Below are 12,791 nucleotides of genomic sequence, written 5' to 3'. Positions count from 1 at the left end.
CACTTCTCCACATGGATGAATCTGGAGGACATTATGTTTAGTGAAGTTAGTAAATTACAAAAGGACAAATATTATATGAGACCAATGGTATAAAAAGTTAAGAAAAGCTTTAAATATTCTTGATAAGAGAAAACATCCCATGATGGTTACAGGGGTGAGGGTAGACACCTATTAACATGGGTGTCTCATTGACTGGAGGGTAGACACCTATTAACATGGGTGACACAGCGGACAATATATAAAGAGGTAGGTTGGCAGAGGAACAATAAAGATAGAGGGAGACGTAGGGAGAAATGCAAGTGTTAACGTAGTATTGGTAGTGTTTGTGTGCTGTAGAGTCAGTTGAGACTCAGCGACTCTGTATAGGGCTTTTGAAGCTGCAAATATATTTCCAGTAGATTTAAACTTCTGATCGTTAGGGCAGCAGGCCAACCTGTAACTTATTACGCTACTAGGTCTCCTTAAGAGTTCAAGTTGTTGTTGGTAAGTGCTGTCGCGTCTGTTCTGACCCATAGTAAACCTGTATACGGTTTCCGAGGAGTGGCAGGTGAGCTGGAACAGCCGACCTTGTGTTTCAAACCAACTACGCAGTCCAGCACATTAACCCACAGCACCACACCAGTACTCCAAGAGTTAAAGTAAATCTGGTAGCATAGTGGTTACGAATCGGGCTGTGAACCGCAAGGTCAGCAGTTGGAAACTACCAGCTGCTCCGCGGGAGAAAAATGAGGCTTTCTGCTGCTGTAAAGATTTATAGCCTCGGAAACCCTATAGAGGGTCGCTATGGGTCGGAACTGATTTGACGGCACTTAACAACAACAACAACAACAACTGTTAACGGATGGTACACGGAGAATATTGCAATCATTGTAATGAAGCAAAGTATATGATTTGTTGAATGCAAAATTGTTGATCTGGTCTGCTAACGTTTACTCAATTCACAATGACAGTTGTTTTAAAATTTGTATTTTCAGTGTTTTAATTCAATATGCCTTTATTGTATCTGCTTTAACCAACATATATATATTGTTTGAAAAACTATTTTCAGTTCTTTGAATTAAACTATTTTAAATTATTTTCAAAGAAAATTGCTTATGAAAACATTTTATCTGATATGCATTAATTTAAAACTTACAGTTGCAGCTTGGAAATAAAAACAATGACATTGTTGGAAGGCTGAGATCAGTAGTAAGTTGGTTCACTGGTGACCAGAAGCTGGTAGAGAGAGGCAAAACCGATCTTGTGACTTTTTTAAGGATTTCGTTGAAAATGTTCCTTTAAAACACACATGGGACCTTATTCAATTTGAAACAATCTGACATTGCTAATAGTTGAAACTGAGCCATTACTATTGCTGGTTTTGATGGAGCTGTAATCAGTTTTGAAAATTCTTTTAAATTTCAAGAATTTAAATGACTGTCTAATAATAAATGTTTAAATACATCAACAATTCTGTCAATTATGTCTCGTTCACATGTTCAGCACTTGGGGAGAATAATTACAAATGACTGGCCTTGCCTTTAAGGCCAGAGATTTGATGTGTTATCTTCTGTGTTCTCTAGAGGACTCCGTTGGACATAATATCACAAGAGGTTTCTGGCTAATATTCTCTGCTTTACCTACACAGTATCTTCTACATTAACTTTAAAGAACTTGAAACTGTGTCAGAAATATATAAACTACCTCCAAGTTTCCAAATGCCCATCTTTTATTACATGATTTATTGATTTTAAATTTAGTATACTTATAATTTGTCATATAAAGCAGAAATAAAATGAGGAATCTTCAAAAAGTTTATGAAAAGAATTCCATTGTCTTTTAATTTCTTTTTCCATGAAAACTTTAAAACCCCTGTAAATACTTTTTTAGATGATAACAACGAAAGTTAGACTTTTTCTTTCTCTATCTTTTGTCACATTTAGGTTCCTGTACTTTTCTGATCTAAGATGTATCTAGTAGTTAAATATTTGGAACATTAATGAAAATAAAAGTAATGATTAAATGAAGCCCATTTTATGACTGACATGGTAGGGCTCTGTGGTTTAATGCGCCTGACTCTAAGGTTGGTTTGAAGCCCAAGGTCAATGGGTTAAGCTCACCAGCTGCTCCTCAGAAACCTTATATGTTGAAACCAACTCTACTGCACTTAACAACAACGATTAACATATTTATATAATATAAAAATTACCTTTTACAGTAACAACTCTTCAATTATACATATTATTTTTCCCTTGGTTCTGAAATGTTTAATTGATTGAAAATCCAGAAAAATACTAAGTCAAGGAAAACATCATTTCAAATTAAATTGTAACTAAAGTTGGTTTGAACTGCAAGGTTAATGGTGGAAGCTCACGAGTCACTCCTCAGAAACCCTATACCAGATCACTATGAGTCAGAACAGATGACACTTAACAACAGCAACGACAATCAAGCTATTAGAAATTCACCATGTGTTTCCTTCATTCTAAATAAAGATGATATAGAGTCATGTTTATGACATAGATACTAACTCTTGTGTTGTGTTTGGTGGTGGTGGTTGTGTGCTGTCTAGTCAGTTCTGACTCATAGTGACCCTGTATATTTCTACAAGGTTGTAAATCTTTACAGGAGTAGAAAGCCTCATCTTTCTCCTACAGAGCCATTGATGGACTTGAACTTCTGACCTTACTTTAGCAGTTCACCAAGTGCAACCCACAAAGCCAGGAGGGCTCCTTGTTGTGTATGTTAACTAACAAACATTCAAGAATCACTCTATCTTTAAAAAATGATGGTGATACATAATTTAAGCATTTATAAATAGTTTTTAAATTTTTTGTTGTTTACAAAGATTATAGAGAATATTATATTTACAATGTATATCCATTTCAATAACCATTCTTAACATAAAAAAATTGATTAGCATTGGTTAAACAAATTGGTAATTTTATGTGTTACAGATAAACTAAGTTGTTAGATTAAAGTATTTTTATAAATTTAATATTGTATAAGAAATCAAAAAGTACTGAATACATGAAATCTCTAAATTTGGCAAGACATAGTTTCTTAAAACTTGATTATGGGTATGATTATTAATTTTGGGAAATTTTGCTTGCTTGTAATCCACTTTTAACTTAGATTTTATTTCAATGAAATTGCAGATCTATCTTGATTTGTCAAGATACACAATCTATCTTGATTTGTCAGTAAATCAATAGCAAGTCATTGTAATTATATTCTGCAGGTTAACAAACATTCTTCAATTAATGACATGCAATTATTATAAATTAATTGCTATGAATTAAACATCTGCTTTTCAAAGGAAATCTGAATATGAAAATGGTGTTTTATATCTTCTACATCAGATATGATTGACTTGTTTATGGATCAATTCTTACATTTATTAATACAATTAGGCAAATTTGCACACACATGAATACAACCTGCTAATGCAGAACACCTTAGAAAATTTTTTTAGACTTTTTTCTTCCACTGATGGCAACTAAACTGAACTGGTGGATCCCACCCACGTCAGGGGAGATACCATGATAAAATCCTCCTGTGACAGAGACACACTATTTCAAGTCATCAACTATTGGTCCTGGTATGGTGGTGCAGGATAATACACTGGACTGAAAGGTCATTTGAACCACAACGTCAGTTACATATAACAGCAATAACAATGATCAAAACAAACTTATAATTTAATTCACAACATGGGAAAAAATTATGTGGCTTTATAATATAGAATCTTTAAGATTCACAACATAAACAGAACATTAATCTGCTTCATAAAACATCTTCATTTCAATTTTTGGATTTTTAAAGGGGTACCCTACTTTATTTAGGAATAGTAGCTAAAATAATATTGTTTTTGTATGCTATATGCAATATTTAACAAAAAGTCATTATGTCATTCTTCATGCTAGTTGCTATCCAGGCATTTCTGAATCATAGTGACTCTAAGTACAACAGAGGAAATGTACACTTTTCAGGTCCTTTGTCATTCCCGCAATCAGTTTGAGCCCATTGTTGCAATCAGCTCAGTCTATCTCATAGAGGATCTTTTCTCATTTTCCGTGACTCTCTCCTTCACCAAGCATGATTTTATTTTCAGAGATTCGTCCCACCTCCTAACATGTGAAGGTATGTGAGACCAATATTTACCATCCTTGTTTCCACGGAACATTCTCTCTAGATTTCTTTCAAGATTGTTCATTTTGGGGTCAATAGTATAGTGAACATTCTTCTCCACTACCATTAGTCAAACGTATCAATTCTAATTTGTTCTTACTTATTCATTGTCCAAGTTTTGCAAGCATATGATATTGTTGTTGTTATTAGGTTTCCCAGAGTCAGTTCTGATGCATAGTGGCCCTGTACATAAGAGAATGAACTATTGTCCAGGTCTGTGTCATCTTCATACTTGTTCTACTAGCAACCTGTCAATCCATATCATTGGGAGTCATCTTCTTTTTCCATGACCCTCTTCTTTACTAAGCATGATTTCCTTCTTTATTGACTGGTAACTGCTGACAATTTTTCCAAATTGAGAGACAAAGTCTCACCATCCTCCCTTCTAAGGAGCTTTCTGGCTATACTTCTAACAGATCTGTTTGCTGTTCTGACAGTCTCTGGTTCTTTCTATATTCTTTGCCAACACTACAATTTAAATTAATCAGTTTTGCTCTGGTCTTCTATAATCATTGTGCAGCTTTCACATGCATATGAGGCAATTAAAAATACCATGTTTTGGGTCAGATATACCTTAGTCCTTAAAGTGATACCTTTGTTCTTTAGCATTTTTAAGAGACTTTTCCATTGTAATATGGCCTTTGATTTCTTGACAACTGACTGCTTCCAGGAGCAGTGATTCTGGATTAAACAACAACAAAAATGAAATTCTTGACAACTTTAATTTTTTTCTGTTTATCATGCTGTTTATTAGTCCAATTGTGAGGTAATTTGTTTTCTTTAACCTGAGTTGTAATCCATTGTGCATGCACAGAAAGTGATTGAAAATACCATGGCTTACATCAGAGAGTCCCTTAAATCTTAAAGAGACAGGTTTGCTAATACTTTTATTATTGTTGTTAAGTGATATCCAATTAGTTCCAACTCATAGTGGTCCTGTATAGGGTTTCTGAAGAGAGGATGCTGGAATTAAACTACTGATCTTGTGGTTAGCAGTCCAGTGCTTATCCACAGTGCTATATCAGGAGTCCTTTTTTTTTTTTAGTTTTTACTGTGAATTGAGTGATAGTTTACATGGGAGGACATCAGTGTTACACTCATTGTTTCATTGCAATGATTATAATCTCCTCCGTGCATCTTCATTCAACAGTATTTGCATGTTTGCATCTATTCCCTCTGGATTTTTAATGTTGTTGTTGTTGTTTGGGGGGTGTGTACACAAAAACACTCAGAAATATATTATAATTTAAACAATCTGAGGGCACATTCTGCAAGCCTGCCTCCTGGCTGCCAGCGCTCAGTCTTTCTCTTTCCATGAGTTCTTAGCTGCTCTCTCTCTCCCCAAGCCCTCATCTCTGCCTCCATCTCCATCAGGAGTCCCTTTAATACTTTAAAGAGTTCATTTTCAGCAGATTTGTCCAATGCAATATAAAAAGCATTATTGGGTCAAGATAATAATCTCAAAACGTGAATCTGTCCCTGAATAAACACAGAATGTGCTTAATGGAATGATGTTAAATATTAATGAGAAGGGACAAGTTAAATGAAATTGACTCATGATAAATGAATAGTTAAACTGAGAGAAGAGAAGTTTAACAATGCCATTATACTACATAGACAGCAAACCAGAATTCTATAACAAAATAGAAGACATCATTCATAGAAACATTATTTAAATATTTTAAAGTAGAGAACAGAAATATATTCATGTTTCAGAAAAAGTATAGATAAATAGACACAAAAGAAAACAAAAATATCACAAAATAAAGATCTATAGTAGTATTAATAACAACCAGACTAGACTTAAAGATTAACAAGTAATAACAGAGGCAAAACTGGAAATACATGGTGATTACAATATATTTTTATCAGGAAGCTATTTTACTATGTAACCAAGTATGTTACCTCAGTATTCACAAAACAACACTGATATTTGAACAGGTTTTTTAAATACCTGATAGATACAATTAATCAGAATAGTTTAATAAATTTATAGAAACTGTTCTTAAAACATATATAGAATTTTAAATGCCCAAATTGGAAAAATAATTAATTTTCTCAGCACATTAGAAAACTTAAATGTAAAAAAACTACACCATAGAAACTTCTCAAGAAATATTCAGAACATGGTATCTTAAAACTCTTAAAAAATACTTTCTGGTGAATTACAAATAAACATAAGTTGTCAGGACAGAATAACTAGAAAACAGTTCATATATTTACAAGTAAAAAATTGAGATAACTTCTAAATAAAAATACATTATAATGCAATCTTAAAATTATTTAATATTATGTGAAAACATAAGTGACAGATTTATAATTTAATAGGGTGCAGCATACCCCTTAGAGAGAAAGGCACACTTTCAGATGGGCTAAAGACAGCTACTATGCATTTGAGAGTGCCAGTTCTGTGAGATGATTGACATCTCATTGGTAGCTTGAATTAACCACAGTGAGAGCATGTATATTATATATCACTGTAGTCTAAATCGACAAGTAATGGTGACAAATTTTTATAATGCCAATAGCCCACTACTTGAATATTTGTTTATATTATAAATGACTGAAAATAAGTGAGTAAAACTTACATCAAAAAACATTTAAAAAATATTAAAAGCCCAATTAAAGATCATACAAACAAATGAAACAGAAGTATCAAGTGATGAAACAGAAAACAAGTACTGTACAGAGACTATCAAAGGAGCCCAAGTTGTTTAATGAATTACCAGTTCTACTGATAAAGGCAAGGAAAGCAGTTCAGACTGACTAGCCACTTTATGGGAGAAATATGAGACTTGCTGCTCCCATAGACAGCCATAGAAACCCTATGCAGAGTCGGAACCGACTTCCCAGCACATAACAACCACCACCACAACAAAGACCATCGAAGATCTCAAGTTCATTTTGTTAAAAAATGTAAAACAACAACAACAAAAACAAAACTACTAGAGTCAACAGAAGTCCAAAGCAATTCACAAAGAAAAACATACTTGAAAAAATAGTGCTAGAAATGAAGTATAAAAAAATCACACCCACTGAGTCAATTTCAACTCCTAGCAACCCTATATAGGATTTCCAACACTACAAATCATATTAAGAGTAGATAGTCTCATCCTCCTCTCATGGAACAACTGCTGAGTTTAAAACATGAGCTTTGCAATTAGCAGCCCAGCACCTAATCCACAGGGCACTAAATTTCCTTAGATATCAAAAGGGAAAAATAATATAAATGTATCAGAAATGGAGAAGAACATTTTGTGATATAACCAATAGAGAATAGTTCAAAAAGGCAAAGTGTTACAATCAAATGTGTAAATTTGGAATTTAGAAAGCCAAAAGAAAAAACGGCGTCTAGCATTAAACAAACTGTAAGAACTGAAGAAAAAATGTAAGCCTCCTGTTACAATATTGTGGGATTCAATGGGCAACATGAATGACACAGGAAGAATCAACAGAAGATGAAGACATTCACAGAGTCGCTATAACACAAAGAATTTGTCGAGGTTCAGCCATTTCAAGAAGTACCATACGATCAAGAACCCATGGCATGAAAGGAAGAAGTCCAAGCTGTACAGACAGCATTGGCATAAAACAAGGCTGCAGGAATTGGTATAATAGAAACTGAAAAGTTTCAACAAACGGACGCAACGCTGGAAGCGCTCAATCATCAATGCCAAGACATTTGAAAATAACTGCCTGCATCGATTCTTCTAAGATCATCCTTACTTTCCTTATTCAGTGTTCTACTTTCACATGAATATGAGGCTATTGTTTATTACCATGGCTTGAGTTAGGCACACCTTAATCCTCAAACTCACAGCTTTGCTCTTGAACACTTTAAAGAGGTTTTGTTCAGCAAATTAGACTAAAATGTCCTTTGATTTCTTGACTGCTACTTCCATGATATTAATTGTCTGTGACAACTTCAATCTTTTCTCCATTTATCAAGATATTATTTATTGTTTCATTGATGAGGAGTTGTTTTTTTTCTTTACATTTAGGTGCAACCCATATTTAAGGTGGTGGTCTTTGATCTTTATCAGTAGGTATTTTAACTCCTCTTCACTTTTAGCAACCAAGGTTATATCACCTGTATATCGTAGGTTTTTAATGAGTCTTCCTCCAATGTAGATGTCAGGTTCTTCTTGTAATCCAGATGCTTGTATTATTTGCTCAGAGTACAGATTGAATTCTTATGGTGAGATAATACAACACATGTTTCCTTATTTTGCACTATTCAGTGTCTCCTTGGCTGTTGGAATGATTGCTTCTTTATCTATGTACTGGTTCCTCATGAATACAATTAAGTGCTTTAGAATACCCATTCTCTGCAATGTTGTCAATAGCTTGTCATGACCACTCAGGTGAATGCCTTCATATAGACAATAAATCACAGGTAAACATCTTTCTGGTACTCTCTGCTTTCATCCAAGGTCCATCTGAAGCCAGCAATGATATCCTTGTTCTGTCTCCTTGTCAGAAACTGCCTTGCACCTCTGGCTATGTACTGTTGTAACTGTTTTTGAATTATCATTATCGAAGTGTTACTTGCATGTAATATTAATGATATTGTCCTATGATTTCCACATTCCATTGGGTCACCTGTCTTTGGAATGGGCACAAATATGGATCTCTTCCAATCAGTTGGCCAGATATCTGTCCTCCAAATATCTTGGTATAGATGATTGAGCAGTTTCAGTGCTGAATTAGTTTGTTGAAAGATTTCAATTTATATTCCATCGATTCTCAGAGCCTTGTTCCTTTTCAATGCCTTCAGTTCATCTTGAACTTCTTCATTCAATTCCATTGGCTCTTGACCTTATACTACCTCTTAAAACATTTGAACACTGATTGCATTTCAATTTGGTATGGTGACTCTGTGTATTCCTTCCACCTCCTTTTGGTGTTTTCTGCATCTCAATATTTTGTTGTTGGTAAGTGCTGTCAAATTGGTTCTGACTCACAGAGTCCCCTTATGATGTAAAAATCACGAAAACAGCATTGTACTAAGAAATGACCAAGTGGAGCTGATATACTGAGACATACTTCTCCTTTTGTACCTTATATTAACAGTCCGATTTCCCTTTTGTAATCAGAGTAAATAATACTTGTCAGCATAGTAACTCCCTTTATTGCCTGCTGATTCAGAGGGAAAAGGAATACAAATGACGAGTTGTCAATCTTAAATTCCAGTTCAATACAATAATTTATATCTTCTGGTGACAGCCTTTTTCTTTTTGGAACAAAAACTTCTGGATTCACACAGCCTAGTCATCTATTTTTCCATATGCACTTGCATGATTTGAGTAAATTAACATATCTCCTCCTACCTGGTATGTAATTTTCATATGGCAAATTATTATTTTTTTCAATTTAATACCAGATGAAGGCCCTACTATGATTTGAGTTCTTCAATGTCCTGGTGTAACATTTCAAACCCACCAGCTACTCCTCAGAAGCCCTATACCTGGTCACTATTGGTCAGGACTGACTTAACAGCACTTAGCAACAACAATAACTAAAGACGCAAAGAAGGGTAGGGTCTGAAAAGAATCAGCAGTGTCTTTCAGGGCAACTTCCTGAGGAGGAGAATATTATAGTTTCTTCTTTAAAATTAAAGAAGCCTCGGTATTTTAGTGGTTCTATTCCCCCAGACTCTCCAGGATCAAACCTTACAACCACTTTCAATTTTAATTATTCTACTCCCAATCAATAAATCCGCAGAATATACTTTGTAGGTTGAAATTTTTATTTATATTTTAATACAGGTACTCACAGGGAACTCTGGATTTGTTTTTCAGATATCGCATCTCTATAGCTAAAGGAAATTAGAGTTTCATTTGGAAAATGCATAGAAACGTTTATTTAGATCATTTATAAAAGTCTTGAGGAAATTTAAAGCACTAAGTTCTTCCATTCCTTTTCTGTGTTCTCCAGAGAAATATGAACAATCACCCAGTCTTACCATTTTTATTAGTTTGATTAAAATGTTCCAAGGTAATTTAAAGTCTTGCCTTTTGTAAGTAACTTAATGGAGGCATTAGGCATATCTTTGTTGCTACAGCATACCACGGGCAATCAGTGTCTTCTTGACCATTGGAAATAGATTTATTAGTGAAATTACATTTAATAAGATTAGAGAATTATTCTCAGAACTAAAAGCATCTCAGAAAGCTCATGCTTAAGATTGCTCCCCTAGACCCATGTGGTTGTAAATAATATGTGGTAAATCTATAAGAGTCTTGGTGTGGCCCTATAGGATATGCACTGAACCTAAAGGTCACTTGAACTACAAGGTATGTGGTTCAAACTTACCAGCTGCTCCTGGGAAACCCTCTACAGGATTGCTACAAATTGAACTGACTAGACGGCATTTAACAATAACAACAAATCTATAAGAAAGGATTGTAGACTAACAACTCAGTCAGTAATTGTTGGTGCTGTCCTGAGGTTGAGTATTTTCTTCTCAGTCAAATCCCTGTTGTATACTCTTAAAGTTTCCAACACTATGGTTGATAATCTGCTTAACTTTAAATCTATTAATTGTGCTGTTATTGTTGTTGTTAAGTATTGTGAAATCATAGCAGCCATGTCTGTATAGTATTACCTAACATTGGCTGGTGGGTTTAAACTAACTACAGCTCTGTGTTTAGAAGTCCAGTGCTTATCCTATGGTGCCCTACCAGGGAGCCCAATTAGTTGTTGCTGTTAAATGCTAGCGAGTCAGTTTCCAAGGAGTGACTGGTGAGTTTGAACCTCTGACCTTGTGGTTCAAACCAAACTTGCTGTCTAGTGCATTATCCTGCAGGGCCACACCAGGACTCCATTAGTCACATTTGTTGTTATCTTAGGCTCTGTTCTCTGAAGAAGCCAGCTCTATATATGGAACTCTGGCCGCACGCACAGCAGTTACAAGCACAGTGGCTATAGTACAGCTGCTAATCTCATGGTCAGCAGTTCCAAACTATCAGCCATTCCATGGGAGAAAGATGACACTTTCTGTTCCTGTAAAGATTTATAGCCTTAGAAACCCTATTACAAAATCACTATGTGTCAGAACTGACTGGGCAGCACTTAATAACAGTACATATTGGGTTCTGACTCATGGTGACCCTTTGTAGGTTTTCAGTCTTTGGGGAAGCAGAAAGTTTCATCTTCCTTCTAAGGATCAGTTGACAGGCTCAAACCGCAGACCTTATGGTTTGAAGTCCAGTGCTTATCTGTGGGAACCAATGCACTCTCATAGTTGATTAAAAGAAACACTTTAACATACCTGTGTTGAAGAAACTATAATGCATAACATTTTTATATAAATGAACCAAATTGTTTATGAAAATTCATGTCTTACAATTGAAAAAGTACGTTGAGCTATATTTAATGTTTACATCTGAAAACAAAGTTTAATGTTTACATATGGAAATAAAAAATCAAAATCTATTCACATAAAGGTTAAGGTAATAAGAAATCCTATATTATTTTTTTGTTCACAAACAGGGAAATGAGGTGATTGAAGGTTTTCTCACTATGTCTGCAAGTTACTAGGTCCCCCAGTGTGTGAGGTTTCAGGCATTCTGAGGGAAGAAGGACATTGAAGATTTCCATAATCTGTTAGATTCATAAAATTAATCCAGAGTATAATGGAGAAATATGTATATGTTCCAATGTTCTTTACATTTATGTGATGTCTTTCCAGTATGATTTCTCATACTCATTTTGGGTAAATAGATAAAGTTTTTCCATATGTTTTAATTCAAACCCCTCAGGGACTCCATTGAAAAAAAAAATGTGACAATTTTTTTCAGAAGTGATTTGTTGTTGTTGTTGTTGTTGTTAGGTGCCATCGAATAGGTACTGACCTACAGTGACCTTATGCACAGCAGAACAAAACACTGCCTGAACCTAGGTCAACCTCACTACTGTTGCCACACTTGAGTCCATCGATGCTGCCACCTGGCCAATCCATCTCATTAGGGGTCTTCCTCTTTTTCTCTGACCCTCGACCTTACCAAATATGATATCCTTCTCCAATGACTGGTCCTTCCTGACAAAATGTCCGTAGTATGAGAGACGAAGTTTGACCATCCTGGCCTCCAAGGAGCACTCTGACTGCACTTCTTCCGACACAGACGTTTTGGCAGCCCATGACAGTTTCAATATTCTCCTCCAACACCGTAATTCAAATTCATCAGTTCTTCTATGGTCTTCCTTATTTACTGTCCAGCTCTCACATGCATATGAGTTCATCATGTTATTAAAAATATCATTGCTTGTGTCAGACACACCTTAGTCCTCAAGCTGACATCTTTGCTCTTCAACACTTTCAAAAAGTCTTGTGCAGCAGATTTGCCTAATGCAATATGTTGTTTGATTTCTTGATTGCTGCTTCCATGAGTGTTGATGGTGATCCAAGAAGAGTCCTTGAAAACTTCAATCTTTTCTTCATTGATAAGAATGCTTTTTATTGGTCAAGTGGTGAGAACTTTCATTTTCTTTACGTTGATATACAATCCACACCGGAGGCTGTGGTCTTTGATCTTCATCAGTAAATATTTTAAGCTTTCTTCATACAGTCTCAAAAACCCTATTGGGTAGTTCTACTTTGTTTTTTAGGGTCACTATGA

This window comes from Chrysochloris asiatica, unplaced genomic scaffold, assembly GCF_000296735.1.
Source record: "Chrysochloris asiatica unplaced genomic scaffold, ChrAsi1.0 scaffold00063, whole genome shotgun sequence".
NCBI lineage: Eukaryota > Metazoa > Chordata > Mammalia > Afrosoricida > Chrysochloridae > Chrysochloris > Chrysochloris asiatica.
The sequence above is the reverse complement of the archived record's forward strand: the minus strand, read 5'-3'. Positions refer to the sequence as shown.